This window comes from Periplaneta americana, chromosome 6 (genome assembly GCF_040183065.1).
Source record: "Periplaneta americana isolate PAMFEO1 chromosome 6, P.americana_PAMFEO1_priV1, whole genome shotgun sequence".
NCBI lineage: Eukaryota > Metazoa > Arthropoda > Insecta > Blattodea > Blattidae > Periplaneta > Periplaneta americana.
In genome coordinates, this window is record NC_091122.1 from 152,681,694 (window position 1) to 152,699,022 (window position 17,329).

Sequence of the window (17,329 nt, forward strand, 5' to 3'; positions counted from 1 at the left end):
ACATTTTTAATATTGATGAATTTTTATGTGCAGAAGTGTTTGGTTTTTTATAATATAACAATTGACGGTTTCTTAAATGTGATGTTCTAGCGTTAAGCTGGATTTCTGATAATATTTCGCTATTATCCAGTAGACCATATTATAATAAAAGTTGCTCATCAAGTAATCTACGACTGGCAAGAGACATTGAATTAAATTCAGGGTAGATTGTTGTACGAAATTTTGATATGGTAGGCCGAATAATGACTTTTTTTTTTTTCAAAAATAAAGATATCTTGAGAATCGTTCTTGATTTTTTTCAATTTGATTGCTATATGATTTACAAGTGACCAAATTATTATTATTATTATTATTATTATTATTATTATTATTATTATTATTATTATTATTATTATATTTGTATTTATTTTTTGTTCTCTGTAAGAATATTCTCTGAAACAAGTTACATGGTTGAGGTTTTTTCCGGGGTTTTCTCTCAACCCTATGAGAGTAAATGCTGGGTAACTTTCGGCGTTGGACCCTGCAATCATTTCGCTGGCATTGAGGGTCGGATTTAGATACAGTCCCGCCCCTTGGCAGTGCTAAAATTTCCCGCCACCCCCAACTCTCACAAACAGTTTATGAGCAGCTATTATACAGGTCATGTTTAGTTTAAATTAGTTTTACATGAAATGTTACAATTCAGAAAACAATAAATTACTGGAAACTGCCTATTGAAGGATGCACTGGAAGGAATGGTCAACGGGAGAAGAGTTCGGGGCAGCAGAAAAAGATATCAGATGATAGACGACACTGAGATATATGGATCATATGAGTAAATAAAAAGGAAGGCAGAAAATAGGAAAGACTGGAGAATGCTGGGTTTGCAGAGAAAAACCTGCCCTTGGGCAGGCCACTATGAATAAATGAATATATTTGGTTACAGTTGCAAGTTTATTGTAAAATTTTTACATGTTATTTTTTATGTTTTATCCCTCCTTATATTGCTGCAGGCAGACTCTTACTGGACGACATCCCCATTCTGAAACAAAAAAAAACCATTAATTAGCTTCAAGTTATACCCAACGTTGCGGTTACTCTTGTAGTAGGCTTTTCAGCTAAAAGTTCATACCATAAACATAATGCACATACTTTCTTATTATACTTTCTATGTGTTTCGCAATAATTCAGTTTACTTTTCTACTTCACATTAGGCCTACATTTCTGTTTTTATGCACGCGTATTTATAACAAACATACATGTTGTTGTTGTTGTTGGTCTAATGTTTGGAATTTTGATTACATCAATTTTTTCCGTAGGTACTAATCAATGTAGTTCATGTGCCTTCTTGTCAGGAACTCACTTGTTCACTTCCAGACATTCCAGAAGACGTTCTTGATTCATATTTTACCATTGGAACAGAATTTTCATAAATATATAAATAAATATCGTAAATCCAAATCTTTGCAAATTATCGCAACGAAAAGCATAAATCATTCATTCCCAAACTGTCGTGGCTTGTAGCTAGTCTCAATTTAAGCATTGATTCCTTTCGACTGAGTCGTGTTTCACCACATCGGGAGAAACAGAATGTTCTGTTATTGCACGACAACGCACGGCCACATATCAGTCACAATACTACAAAGCAGATCAGAAAACTTGAATGGAAAACACTGTAACATCCGCCTTACAGTCCTGATCTGGAACCATGCGATTACAATCTCTTTGGTAAACTGAAGGAATCCCTTCGCGGAACGAGGTTTGAAGATGACGACTCCCTCGTGCACGCTGCTAAAGAGTGGCTCAGACGTGTTGGTTCAGACTTTTACCCTGCAGGTGTACAGGTCCTCGTTCCAAGATGGCGTAAGGCAGTTGAAGGGACGGGAATTATGTGGATAAGTGACATTTTGCTCCTAAAGGATGTATCTGCATTATATGAAAATAGCAAAGCTGTAGGATAAAAATGTAATGTTTAAATAAATGTTGTGCATTCCTTTTAGAGTGACCCTCGTATCTTCGAGTGAAATAGTGTTCATCATATTGAATACTGGTACACAATAATAACAGTAACAGTTATAATGATAATAATATAATATAAGATATGATATGATATAAGATATGATATGATATGATATGATATGATATGATATGATATGATATGATATGATATGATATGATATGATATGATATGATATGATATGATATGATATGATATGATATTTTACGTGAAACAACGAGCCAACTCTTTCGGGCTGCAACGCCTAATGTAGCTCAAGTGTAAAGTATTAAATAAATAAAAAAAAAGTTAGGATAGGAGAAGAAATGTCAGGAGAAAGTGAAATAGGGAGAAGAATACGACAAGGAAGTCCTTTATCATTTACCCTGTTCAACGCACGGCCACATGTCAGTCACAAGACCACAGACCAGATAAGAAAACTTGGATGGAAAACACTGAAACATCCGCTTTACAGTCCTGATCTGGCACCGTGCGATTACCATCTCTTTGATAAACTGAAGGAATCCCTTCGCGGAACGAGGTTTGAAGATGACGACCCTGTTCAAAATCTATTTGAAGGATTTAGTGAAGAACTATTTTAGAACATGGGAGGAGTGATAGTAGGAGGAAGAAGAATAAAGTTCATAAGATTTGCTGATGATTTGGCGTTAGTAGCAGAAGAGGAGAGGATACTAAGGGATATGCTACTGGAGATAAATTACAGTTGTAAGCAGTATGGGATGAAGATAAATGCAAACAAGACGAAGACCATGGTTATAGGGAAAAAATAAAGAAAGTAAAAGTTCGAATTCTAAATGAGGCAGTAGAGCAAGTGAACAGCTTCAAATACTTGAGGTGTACTATAAGCAGTAACATGACCTGCTGCCAGGAGTCAGAAGGAGGATAACAATGGCACAGGAAGCTTTTAATAGAAAACAAAAATGTGTTTTGCGGAACTATAAAAAAAAACTGAGGAAGTGACCAGTGAAGTGCTTCGTGTGGAGTACTGCATTTTTATGGGCAGAAGAATGGATATTACGACGAAGTGGAGAGAATGGAGCGTGTGAAATGGAAAGACAGAATAAGAAATTGAGCTACAAAGAGTGGGTGAAGAAATAATGATTATGAAACTGATCAGGAAGAGAAAAGGAATTGGTTGGGTCACTGGCTGAGAAGAAACTGCCTACTGAAGGATGCACTGGAAGGAATAGTGAACGGGAGAAGAGTTCGAGGCGGAAGAAGATATGAGATGATAAACGACATTAACATAATATGGATCATACGAGGAGACAAAGAGGAAGGCAGAAAATAGAAAAGATTGGAGAATGCTGGATTTGGAGCCCTTGAATAGAAAAATATGAACAATAATAATAATAATAATAATAATAATAATAATAATAATAATAATAATAATAATAATAATAATAGTCTCTACTTACGGCCTTGGGGAGCTGCATCAACCATGTTGAACACCTGGAACAATGAATCCGTATGATAAATGACTGGCACTTTCAACGCAGTATAAAGGTATTGTCATCATTTGTTTCAATGTAGCGTAAAATTTCATTAAAGGAAATTATAAATAATTGCCAGAAACAAATCATAATTACACATTTATACAGCTCATATGATTGATTATTTCGAGTTTATCCAATTCACAAGTAATTATGACAATACCCAACTTTGCGTAATTAATTCCATTAATGAATATTTATTATAGTAGCAGAGGTTTATTTTATGTTCGCTTAAAACTTCGGTCAGTACTTAATTTATTATTATGAGTTAATTTAGGAATTTTGTTTAGGCTGGACTACTGTAGATTACACTGATTTAGAAAAGGTCAAATTAGGTTAGAAGATAACGGATTGAACGGTCCCGAATTCAATTCCTGTGACGGGATTTTCCTCATTGTCAAGAACTTTCAGCACGACCTCGAGACCTGCCCATCGTCCTATGAAATTGATTACCGGCTCCTTCCCAGGGATAAAAATTTGATCGGAGCGTAGTGCCGACCACAACACCTCATTCTGTTACTGAGTTCATGAAAACTTAAGCTTTATGCGCCAGATCCGTTGTGGCCTCTAAAGGCATCCCTTTACCTTTTAGGTTAGGTCTGAGGCATCTTCCTTTAGGACTCGCCTTACGGAATGCGCGCTGTTTGGAGTCCTAGTGGAGAAAGAAATTTTCTCATTAAATTTCCGCCAGTGTATGAAACCGGTGCCCACCCAGCATCATGATGTATTTGGGAAGCTACGATAGGTAGCGAAATCCGGTTACGAAAATCAGCTATAACGGTTGGGGGGATCATCGTGCTAACCACACGATATCTCCATTTTGATTAGATGATCGTCCACCTCTGCTTCGGCATGTGGCCATCAGCCGGCTGGTCGGCCTGAGCCCTTAAAGGGCTGTAGCGCAACGGAGTATTTATTATTATTATTATTATTATTATTATTATTATTATTATTATTATTATTATTATGTAACTATTGTATCTGTTTAAACATAAATTAGATAAAATGATACTTATTTAGAACAAACTGCAGAATTCCTTAATAGGAAAGTATTAATGCAAGCGATTACCTGAAGGACCATCGTAATGACGATGAGAAGCAGGAGTAGAATTGAAGTTGCTGTCATCTTTGTAGTCTGTACGAACTGCTGTCTGAAAAAATAATTACACATACAAGATTTCAGAATGGATGAATTAATGTACTTTTTGTGTCCTCTTTCAAAACTGGTATCCAAAATTCTACATGCATTGGTATCATTATTAAGAAATAAAAGGACAATATTATACCTCGCAATGAAGGCAAAAACCTGAGTATTCTAAAATTCTGCCCAACACCTGTAAATAAAATAGCCCGTTGTTATGTTCATATCTAATAAAATCAAGTTATCTCTTATATTCATAAAAGGATCAGATAAATAAGGTTTAAAGTCTTAATGGTTGTTACGATTGGTTTAAACATGCACTAAAACCAGACGTAAGTGCAAGTTTGAACCAATAAATTATTGAGATTTGCGATAAATTAATTAGTTTAGGAAATTCTATATTTATTATGTATAACTACATTTGTATATAGATCTTTTTGTTAAATTATTAAGTTCTGTACTTTTGTGAACTAATATCAATAAATCTATCTATCTATCTATCTATCTATCTATCTATCTATCTATCTATCTATCTATCTATCTATCTATCTATCTATCTATCTATCTATCTATCTATCTATCTATCTATCTATCTATCTATCTATCTATCTAACTATCTATCTGTCTGTCTCTCTGTCTGTCTGTCTGTCTATCTGTCTATCTATCTATCTATCTATCTATCTATCTATCTATCTATCTATCTATCTATCTATCTATCTATCTATCTATCTATCTATCTATCTATCTATCTATCTATCTATCTATCTGTCTGTCTGTCTGTCTGTCTGTCTGTCTGTCTGTCTGTCTGTCTATATATCTATCTATCTATCTCTGTCTGTCTGTCTGTCTGTCTGTCTGTCTGTCTATCTATCTATCTATCTATCTATCTATCTATCTATCTATCTATCTATCTGTCTGTCTGTCTGTCTATCTATCTATCTATCTATCTATCTATCTATCTATCTATCTATCTATCTATCTATCTATCTATCTATCTATCTATCTATCTATCTATCTATCTATCTATCTATCTATCTCTTATGTTCATATTATCGGTGCTAGGAACAACGAGCGGTATTTTCAATATTGATTTTTGACGTAGAATTATGTGATTCTTCGCAGCGAATATGGACACGCTTCCGGGACCAGTGATGAAACGAAAAATGACAGAATTTCGAATGCTTACTGCAGTGTTTCCCAAGCTTTTTCATTTCGGGGAATCCCATGATCCATCCCAGGAATCTGTAGAGTAGGAAGACGAAACAAGACCTCTACCCAAGTGGTATGTGGGAGGGCTAGGGCCAATGATCGCTCGGAGGAGAGTGTTGGTTGAACGAAGATAGCAATCGCTTGCAGGGAGGGGATCATTTCTATCTGAACTCTACTCTACCTTCTACCACGAGCATCTTACCCCTTAGCGGACTCGAGCTGATGCTGGCCGCAATACACTCCGGCACAGATAGACTCCGCCCTCATATGCGCGAAGTACAGTAACTCCACAGATTCCTGGGACGGACTATAGAAGAGTTTACTTAAACCTCGGGGAACCCCGGCAGCCTGACCCGTAATATTTTCACCTAGGCCAAAGTATAAGCTTGTGTTGGACATTAGGTGATCCATATCACTATTTGTCTGTATGTCCGCCCTCTGTCTCTCTATCTGTCTGTCTGTCTGTCTGTCTGGATAGAAACAATTTGGAACAACTGGATAATACCACAGTCTAGTATATACAGTCGCGAAGCTCAATAAGTAGTAAATATGCAAACATTAGATAGTTGCTCACCACTAGGATCGCTAATATCGCCTCATTACAGGCAATGCAAAATAGTACCGTCACAGTCTATTGTTTCTAGCACCCTCAAAACTCAAGCTTCGTGACTGTATATAGTAGACTGTGATAATACGCACGGTACAGCAATGTCGGTAGTCGACTTTACTGGCTGGCCACTAGTCACCGGACCGTACCGAGTCGTGTCAAACAAACGACAATCGAAATGGTGGTAGTGAAATTCGCAACTATATTCTTAAATAAATCACTCCATTAGTCAAGTGCAAGGTTTATGTAGTATAACTGCGGTGTTTTGAATACATTAAAAGAAAATACAGATGTAGTAAGATTCTAAAAGTAGGTTATCACAACGAAATTAAGAGGAAAAAAGATCTGTTTCACGGAATATCATTCAAATGACGGAAAGTAAATTTCCGGTTAATGTTCGCCAAATCGTTAAGTACCTAATTATGACCTCGTTGAGGTTTTATTTGTGGCCTAGAGAAAAATACCTGGCCTTTTACGAAAAAGAAATTTTAGGGGCCATGAAATTATTCACCGTTTTCATTATATTATTGTTTATCAATATTATGAAACAAAAACTGTCATAAAGGCCATGGCCGACTAGAAACATTGACGCCAAAGAGATAAACCAATTCGGCCGTGATGAAACAAAAGAAAATGCGACAGATATTTTAGTTCGAGATAAAATGGACACTTTACAAGACATAGTGAAACGTTTCCAGAAGGAAATGACAAAAAGTTACAATTCTTGCCTGTTTGCGCATGCGCGGACTTGGTTAATAAAAACCTAAACTAACCAAACCTAACCTCCGTATATGCAAGGTGTGTAACCGGAGCAAGAAGGGAACTTCTTCATTTGATCTGCAACGTACACGCGAAAATAAATTCAAGTAAGGATCACGCTCCCACTACATGAGAGGTCCGCGCATGCGCTACAGCAAAACTGTTTCTCTCCCAACTCTCTCATCTAAGCCACATAATCTACTCGCAATATTTACGCAAATACACCTTGTCGCTAACAGTGGTGCTATCTCTCAGTAATGTTCAGAACGAAGGAGGTAGAGAAAAAAAAACACATTTCTCCTTCTAACGACGCCACACACCAACACCATGTTCTTATGTTGGCGACATTGTGTATTTAGTTAAATTTGGTGGTAAACGTAACGGCACAGTTGGCGGACAATTTTTTCTAAACTTTTTTGTTGAATATAGTTCATATTCAATATCTGCCACTTATTTTTCAGGAAATTACGCACTTGAAATATAATACTTACATTTTAGTAAATAATTTACATTCCTTGTTAGAAATCAAGAGAACACTCGATGGTAACATTACAATACTTTCCCCCATACTTCATAATGAGAGAGTAAAAGTAGGTAGATAAAAGTCATTCAGGAAATACAGCCTTGGTAATTGGCGGCATTCTTAGGCACTAAACAAGTAGCGAATAAATGACAGAAAGAGGGTTTTTATTAGTCACAATTAAAAAAATATACCAGAAGTACTTTGAAAATTATAGACTTGTAGACGAGAGCATGATCTATGAAACACATAAAACCGAAGTGAACTTCGCCATATGTCTACTTTAACAGAAACTTTTTGTTGAAGGCTGTAGATATTTTCAATCGTCGTTTAAAACATTTAGCTGGAAATGTCCCTCTTACATGTAGCCTTGTCACGACGAGTTATTCTGGACAGCTTGACACTACCGATGTATTTTATGGACACTAACAGTTAAAAGCACTTAATAATGTCAAGATTTTAGACACGTTATTCAACGTTTTGAATGTCCAGGCTAGTTTCCAATAAACAAGGAAATTTCATTATTGGATCAACTCCGTGACGATATGTTTCTAACAAAAAGATATTTAAAAAATGAGTTTCATCAAATATAAGTATCCTCTTACAAGGGAAGTGTTTCGGCTGGAACAGGAATTTTTGGTTAAAAACTTGTACAGACGCTTACCTCACAATGGTGATGAAGACCGTAAAAGCATTCATTTGTGTAACTCTCCGTTTGGTTGGTATTGGTCAATACACTTCTTTAAAAATGTACCGGTACATGAGGATTCTCTATAAAATGCATGAAACAGCATGGAGCAGAGCAATAAGCACAACACACAGAAGCAACACCTGAACAATCTTCTGAACCACACTCCAGTGCTCAAAAATCAAATGCTACCTGAATTACATTTTTGAAGTCCGAGACTTGTTCAGGATTCACGTAACCAGCTGACTGCCAGGAATACTGAAGCATAGGGCGGTATACTGGAGCAGACAATAGGTTATGAATAACAGAGTGCATTTTCATTATAAACACTCGATTTCCCAAGTTAAGTTATGGATTCTCAGCAAGAGTCCTTATGTAATCTGTTATCCTCCGAGCATATATTCTGTATTGTCTAAGGATATAGACATCCAGAGGTTGAATATATTTAGTTTTCAGGTGGAATGATCATACATTCCATGTCCTATCCTTGGGATGATTCATTTATTAAGCTTGTGTCCTTGTGCGCATTCAATGACTCACACAACAGTGTGCATTTTTGATTAGCTGCAATATTTTCAGACAGAACGTTAGAGAAAGATGTTCTTAAATGGGCTTTAGACATTTTACCACTCGCACTAGCTTCTAGGCTAGGCTAGGCTTACGGGTAAGGTGTCCCATCCCCTTAACTTGTGCAGTGCTCTCCCCACTCCTCAACTTGTACGATGCTCTAACAGACAAACCACACATTCCACAAACGAATGCTTTTGGGAGCTTTACAGAGATGTAAAGATGGGCCTGTATACAAATTATGGATACGAAATTCCTGTTCGAGCCGAAACCCTTCCCTTGTTAGTGTGTCCATATATTATGGCATCTCATCAAACTACAAAATACGAGATGTTAAATATGAATATTAAATTGGTATCCTTTTAAAAAACTGAAAATCTTCTTTCATTCACAATAGCCTATAGAGTAATAAACGATAAACATTGTATGAGTATAGAATTTATAAATTTTTACGTAGAACTACTCCTTTCTTCCCGCTTGTTATGGGGAGTGGTAACTTAGAAATTGACAGTGACATAAAAATTCAACCTCCATTGTTCTCCTTTTATTCCCCTTGGTCTTGTCTTCTCCTTGTTATCTTTGCCGTGTCCTTGTTGTTCTTGTCTTCCCCTTGACATCATTGAATTCCCCTTGTCGTTCTTATATTCTAGTTGTCGTTCTTGTATCCCCTGTACTATCAGCGTATTTCACTTGTTATCCTTAACTTTATCATGTTCTCCTTGTATTCTCCTTGTTCACTTTGCATTCCCCTTATTCTCCTTGTATGCCATTTTGTCCTCCGCTCTCTATTCGTCAACAACTCCTTCCACATAAAGATATGCAGCATAGTAAAGCTTTGAAAGTCAGCCATTACGATCTTCAATGTCGCCAAATTATGAAACAAGCATTCTGTTACAAAAGAAGCTAAACCACAACCCTTTATACCAAATAGTTTCAGAGATATTTTTATTTTTATGCAATACTGCGGGATGAGAAAATGAAGTAGTTTGACACAAAAAAATGTGTGACATAATGAAGAAACTTAAAATTAGAATTTTCAATAAGTTATGTATCAAATTATGCAGAAGATTCCAAATAATTATTTGTGACAAAAACTAAATTTTGAATATTTTCTCCTATTTCGCCTTACGAAGAGGTCAGAATTGTTTTGTTTGCGTATTTGTTTAAAGAGCGTTAGAAAAAGTATTGAAACAAGTGTTTTCCCGGAGAGAAACGTGTCTAAAAAATCCTCATAGTTTAAAAAACACTATGCACTACTCCGTCGATATAGGAGAAAGTCAATGTTCATCTACTTAGGTATAACATACGGAGCAAGTCCCCTGCAATCGGCAAGCGGTAGAGCATGAAAGTCGAGGAAAAACATCGATCATACGGGAATGTGTATTTAAGAGTTAATTCATTATAAGAATTGAATCTGATACAACGTTAATACAAATTAATTTTATTTCCTAGATTATATCTATCTATAAAATATAAATAAATATATAAAAATAAATCCATAAATTAATAAATAATGAGTAAATGAATAAAATACTAAATGAATGAATAAATACATAAGTAAATAATAATTAATAAGAAAATGAATGAATGAATAAATGAATGAATTAATGAATGAATGAATAAGTACATAGATAAAAATACATAAGTAAATTTGTAAGTAAGTGAGTGTGTGAGTGAGCGAGTGAATGAATGAATGAATGAATGAATGAATGAATGAATGAATGAATGAATGAATGAATGAATGAATGAATGGATGGATGAATGAATGAATGAATAAGTACATAGATAAAAATACGTGAATAAATTTGTAAGTTAGTAAGTGAGTGAGCGAGTGAATGAATGAATGAATGAATGAATGAATGAATGAATGAATGAATAAATAAGTACATAGATAAAAATACATAAGTAAATTTGTAAATAATTGAGTGTGTGAATGAATGAATGAATGAATGAATGAATGAATGAATGAATGAATGAATGAATGAATGAATGAATGAATGAATGAATGAATGAATACATAGATAAAAATACATAAGTAAATTTTTAAATAACTGAGTGTGTGAGTGAATGAATGAATGAATGAATGAATGAATGAATACATATATAAAAATACATAAGTAAATTTGTAAATAAGTGAGTGTGTGAAGGAATGAGTGGAAAAATAAATAAACAAACAAAGTAAGTAAATAAATAGTAAAATAAATAAATATTACCTTAAACTCTCCAGCAATATTTTAAATATTTGAGCCGCTTTCAAGGCGTTGAATAATATTTACTTTGTCAAAACTACTCAGACGTGAACGTTTTTTGACATGATGCCTTACCGATATGCGGAGGCTTAGATTCTCGTCACAACAGGCCACGTTGTACTCTTTTCTGCTTTCTTTAGATCCAAACGCATTCTACTAAATCGCGGAACAGTATATTTGTCTACCTCTGTATTTGGACTGTGGTTTTCGTTAAAACTAGTTTCCCTCGGGTGCAGAAATATTAATTTACGAGATGCAAATTATGCTTGCAATTAAATTTATTCAGTTTAAATTGAATTATCTTTTAGCATTGACATGAGGTTCATTAACGCCTAAACATGCGTTTAATTACATATAACTAGCTTATTAACTTTTATTTCTCATTTAGGCCTACACAGTTGCATAATATACTACACGCAATTGACAGTCATCACATTAATATTACAACAGCCCTATAATCACATCTTTAGGGGCCTAAAATGTGACAGACTAATCATTAATATAGACGTTTAAATTAATTATCACATTTCAGTAGAATTCAAAAATCAATCTGTACGTCCATACCAACATTCTGTTCATTAACTGTGTATTTAAATTTCACTGAACATATTTATTTTCTAAAGTGTATATTCTTTAATAGTGAGACCAATAACAATAATTACTGGGTTGATAAAAAAATTTCTCAACTTTCTTTTCGCTATGACAGAAGTTTTTATTTGAGATGAATAGATGACAGAAATTAATCAGTAACATATTCTACTATTTTATCTATAACAATTGGTTGAATTTCTCATTTTCTTTGCCTTATTATAGACCATTTTGCCTCAAAGCGTTGTCCGGGGTGCACCACGTGGAGGAGGTCTATGTCGCACTTTTATTCCATATGGATAAATTTACAAACGCCGTCAACCTCTCGGACTCAAAAGCAGCCATTTTGTCTATAAATAAAACTGACCACCCCTACACAGAACAAATCAATAATTGTCAAAAAATACTTGCAACTTTAAAAGAACATTGCAAAACATTTGTGTTACAATGGATCCCAGGACATTGTAATCTACATGGGAATAAACAGGCTGACACATTAGCTAAGAAGGGTGCCAATCTCAAAATAAACCCACGGAAATCTTTGTCATTTAGCTCAGTAAAACAGTATATCAAGCAAATACAAAAAATAATCACCAACAAGAATTGGACATAAACATTTCGCAACATGGTAGGAAATTACTGAAGGATATACCTCCTGAACCCAGAAGACAGCAGTTGCAAGCTGTCGTCTTAACACTGAACATGACATCCTGGGTAAACACCTCAATCGTCTTGGCATCCTTCCATCAGCATCCTGCATTTTGTGCCATCATCAGGAAGACATGGATAGAAACACCTTGCAAAATTCCCTGCTCTGAAATCCTCCAAGGAAGTCGACCGCTACTGGGAAGCCAGAGCCCGAATGTTTTTAATTACTTAATCCGTAGTTTTGTTCACCACTTTCTTGTTTTTCGCTCAGTCAATGATAGTAAATATCATGTACTAGCCATTAGACAAATAAATATTATCTATAACTCTCTGCGAACGCTGGGGTAGTTTTTGGATTCCGCGTCTGAAGAAATCTGCTGGTTTGGAGTTAAAGAAGTCAAGCGAAGTTACTTTTTTTTATCACACTTATTAATATTGTGTTATTATTGTAAGCTGTTGTGCTGTTATATTATTGGTTAATCCGTGTTTGCAACCACAATAATATTAATAATAAGTAAATAATAATAAAAAATGTATATTTCAAACTACAGTACATAGCGAATGAACATTGCCTTAAGAAATCCACGTATAAAAAATTGAAAGTGGAATTTCATGTACCTGGCTGTGTGTAATAAATTAGTAGGCCTTGTAGAAAAGAAGACAATCTACTGATTATTGCCAACTTTTATACATGATCCTTTGATAACATAATATAAGTTTTAGATTAGGTTATTCAAAATAATTATATAATGTTTTACTATTATAATTGCAGTTGTGTATTTCATTTTGAAGATTTTTTGTCATTATGTTATGTAACTTTTTTCTCGAAGATTAATAATTCATGTTTTCATGCAGTTCAATAACAGTAATTTAAGTAACTAGTGTATAATCTTGGCAATTATGGCACGAGTGAATGCGAGCACGCTAATTTTCACGAATGTTTATAATGAAGATTATACACGGGATAAATACAACGTTTTATCACAGTATAGTATATATATAGTCACGAAGCTTGAGTTGCTGAGGGTACTAGCACGTACTAGGAACAATAGACTGTGCCGGTACTATTTCGCATAGTCTGTAGTGAGGCGATAGTAGCGATCCTAGTGATTAGCAACTATCTATGGATGCACATTCCCTACGTATTGAACTTCGTGACTGTATATACTAGACTGTGGTTTTACGCTATCCTAGCAATAAAATATGTAAAAAAAAAACTAGGCCTATTATTTATAAAATGTAGTGTTATGACGTAGTAGAGACATGTGTATTGGATATAACGTAATAGTGGCTTGTGCAGCAAATGCTGCAAACTAAGTTCATTAGACGTTCAAATAAACATTTTTCAGATTTATTTTCAACGAAGAATACCAGACATTTGGAAAGTTATTTTCTTCCATAATAATGAAAGATACTCTCTCTCGAGCCAATACTGAAGAGAACCATGCATATAAATAACTACACCACACCACCATTAAATATATGAAAAAGACCCAACCCCACTTGATTAATAATTATAAAAATATTTGATTTTTAATAATATTATTATCTTACGTAAGTTTTATAGCTTTCAGTAACATATACTATATAGCCGCCACTCAGTAAAATATAGAAATCAAAATCTAATTTAAGTTATTCTCTACATCTGCTTATATAACCCCAAAACGTTTCACTTGCATATCATCAATATAGCATTAATATGTATAATTAATAAAAAATAGTCACATCATGGCATTAACTACAATAATATTTCATTTCTAATGGTAATAATGTCATCAAACCACCTCAAGTTTTGTAGTTTTTAATATCCAATACACAGCTGTACCCAGAAAATTACACACCACAGAATCAAACCTGTAAATTATTTTTAGTAAGTTAAGTTTTTAATAACCAATTTATTTATTTTTTATTGGGTTATTTCACGACGCTGTATCAACATCTAGGTTATTTAGCGTCTGAATGAAATGAAGGTGATAATGCTGGTGAAATGAGTCCGGGGTCCAGCACCGAAAGTTACCCAGCATTTATTCGTATTGGGTTGAGGAAAAACCCCGGAAAAAACCTCAATCAGGTAAGTTTCCCCGACCGGGATTCGAACCCGGGCCACCTGGTTTCACGGCCAGACGCGCTGACCGTTACTCCACAGGTGTGGACAATAACCAATTTAATTTGAGCTCTAAATATGTCAGCATTCTTGCAGATCATGGCCTTCGTGTAATATTGTTTACTGTAGAATGTGTTTTGTTTTATTGTGAAATGTAACACGGCCGACTTGATGCTCGCTTCTCTTCTCCTTTACAAAAAAGCGAAGGTTATATCAAGTAGGCCGTGAATTCTATTAGCTAGTTCTCAAAACTGACGACAGATGGATTGTGGAAAATAGGAAAATTATGTTTAAAAATTGACATTTCACTGAAAACTACTATTTTTCCGAAAAAATTTGGGTTCCAAGCTTCAAAATGAGGGGTCATTTATTAAAATCCGTTCAGCCGTTTTCCCGTAATTTCCATTACCAGTTCAAATTATATAGCCTATATAGATATTGCATGATTGCTAAGTAACCGTTTCGTTATTGTTTTGAAGCTTTTCCTTACAGGTACGTTGTATAAAATTATGTTGTGAAGGCGGTGATGACGGCATGAAATACTAGTTGCTAAGTAGAATTAGGCCAATTGTGCACGATTTGTAGCGTCATAACAAACGTGTTTTAATGCCAGGATTGCATAAATAAAATCTTTTCTTCTGTAGTATAATAATCCATTATTTAAAGATTAATGCCATCAAACAGACTTTTAGTTAGCAATAATCAGTAGATACCCTTCTTTTCTACAAGGCCTACTGATTTATTACACATGGCCAGCTACATGTAATTCCACTTTCAATTTTTTATTCGTGAATTTGTTATGGCAATGTCAATTCCCTTATAGTTTGAAATGCACATGGTATATAATATATATGGATACTAACCTCTGATTTACTTCGTATCGGTGCTCACGGCCTAGCCTAGGGTCTGCTTGTTATATTACGCAATTGATGTTGGTGTATCTCCAATAAGAGATTCACCTTTATATACGCGTATTTCTTTCCTTCAGTTCCTTATGAACCGGTTAATTTTTCCCCACTCTAGGTTTTTTCTCTGTGACGTAAATGTAAATTATGTGTCTTTACTCCGAAACCCACGTCTGCAATATTTTTAGAAGTACGGCAGTACTATCAGCGTCGAAGTTTCAGTGACACAATACGCATAGTGACAGCTACATCCTGTTCCCTTTAACACAAAAAATGCATACAGTGCAGTACCGAATAGCGTATCAGAATGCTGTCTGGAATGATTGCAACTCTGACCTTGGGTGTAGCACTCTGCAACATCGTAGGCGCGGGTTAAAAGTCTCCTACAAGAGATAACTGAAGTAGGAGAGGTTTCGATGACATAAATAATGACTTGAAATTGAAATAGGTCTGCTGTATATGACAATATGTTGTATCTACAGTATTTTACCGAGAGTACAAAGTTAATATGTAAATCTTATTAAATAACTAGCCGTACCCGTGCGCTCCGCTGCACCCGTTAGAAATAAATATAAAGTAATTACATAATTAAAATAGGACATTTGATCCAGGGAACATTCGTGTTTGATAGAAGGATAAATCGTTTAATATGTTACTTAATTTAAATTGTATTTAAATAATTAAAATGCGATCATTTTGGTCCAGAGACCACTCATTTGGTGCAATGACAATTCCCTTAACATGTTTCTTAATTTTTATTACATGCATCCATACTTTAAGGTATGTATTAACGTTTTGGAGGAAAATCTACATTTTTTAACCAACCTTTTTAAGATATTTATCAGACAACATATGAAAGTAGACTAACATAACCATATATCAGAAACTTCAATTTCACATTTTGATTCCTTAAAAAAATGATTAATTAAAAATTATTCTATTCCCTCAAAATGCCATATATTTTCTAAAATTACTCAGTTTTGAAATTTCTTTCGCTGAGTTATTGCTGTTTATGCGTACAATGCTCTGTACTAGGATTTTGCAGCTAACATTATTACAAAGAAAATTTTAGTCATAAAAACGCCATTTCAAACGTTAATACATACCTTAATGAAGACTGACATATAATTTAGATTTAATGTGTATACTTTATTTTATTTGCTATATGTTTCCATTGAATTATGATAATAACTTAGTTTTAACCCTTGTTTTCTACGTATTCAGTAAATGGCGCTTGGGCCACTATGGTTCTGAACCCTTCAAATAACTTAAATAACTTAAATTATATATTATATTATATTATATTATATTATATTATATTATATTATATTATATTATATTATATTATATTATATTATATTATATAAAAATGTGTTGATAACGGATGTACGCCGATAAGTAAGTTTTTAATTTGTTATGGGGGCTCTTGAATCTCAGGAGGAACAAATTTTATTTTACAACAGCGCAACATAATCTGCTTGGCTCATTATCCAATTTTTTTGCATTGCATTTAATGCATATGTATTTTATGTATTTTAACACGATTCAATTGAGCATAGTTAAAATTTGGATTATAAAATAATGGAATGCTAAGCTAACATATTATTACTGCATACTAAATCAATACACTCTTGTGGTTCGTTAATTCTCTGAGATAAACATTATTTTAAGAAATACAGGAAACGAATGCACAGAATAGCCTATCAAGTTGTTTGTGCATAAGAAGCTCTTTTAATCTTACCTGTCCTCAATTCACTCAGAAGTTACTGTAATAACATTATAGCATTATGTCCATATAGAGAAACTACACTTTCCGATGGTGAAATAATAATTAATTACACAAATCGGTTAACAT

The 17,329-nt window shown here is 34.3% G+C and overlaps 1 long non-coding RNA gene across 1 annotated transcript; it reads right to left on the minus strand.

Moving 5' to 3' along the window:
- Positions 1-914: 914 nt before the first annotated feature.
- Positions 915-15,586, minus strand: LOC138701935 (uncharacterized). The gene is made up of 4 exons (XR_011332725.1): positions 15,433-15,586; positions 4,559-4,640; positions 3,415-3,448; positions 915-1,021 (listed from the first exon to the last, which is right to left on the minus strand). It is a non-coding gene; the product is annotated as an uncharacterized lncRNA (long non-coding RNA).
- Positions 15,587-17,329: the final 1,743 nt, after the last annotated feature.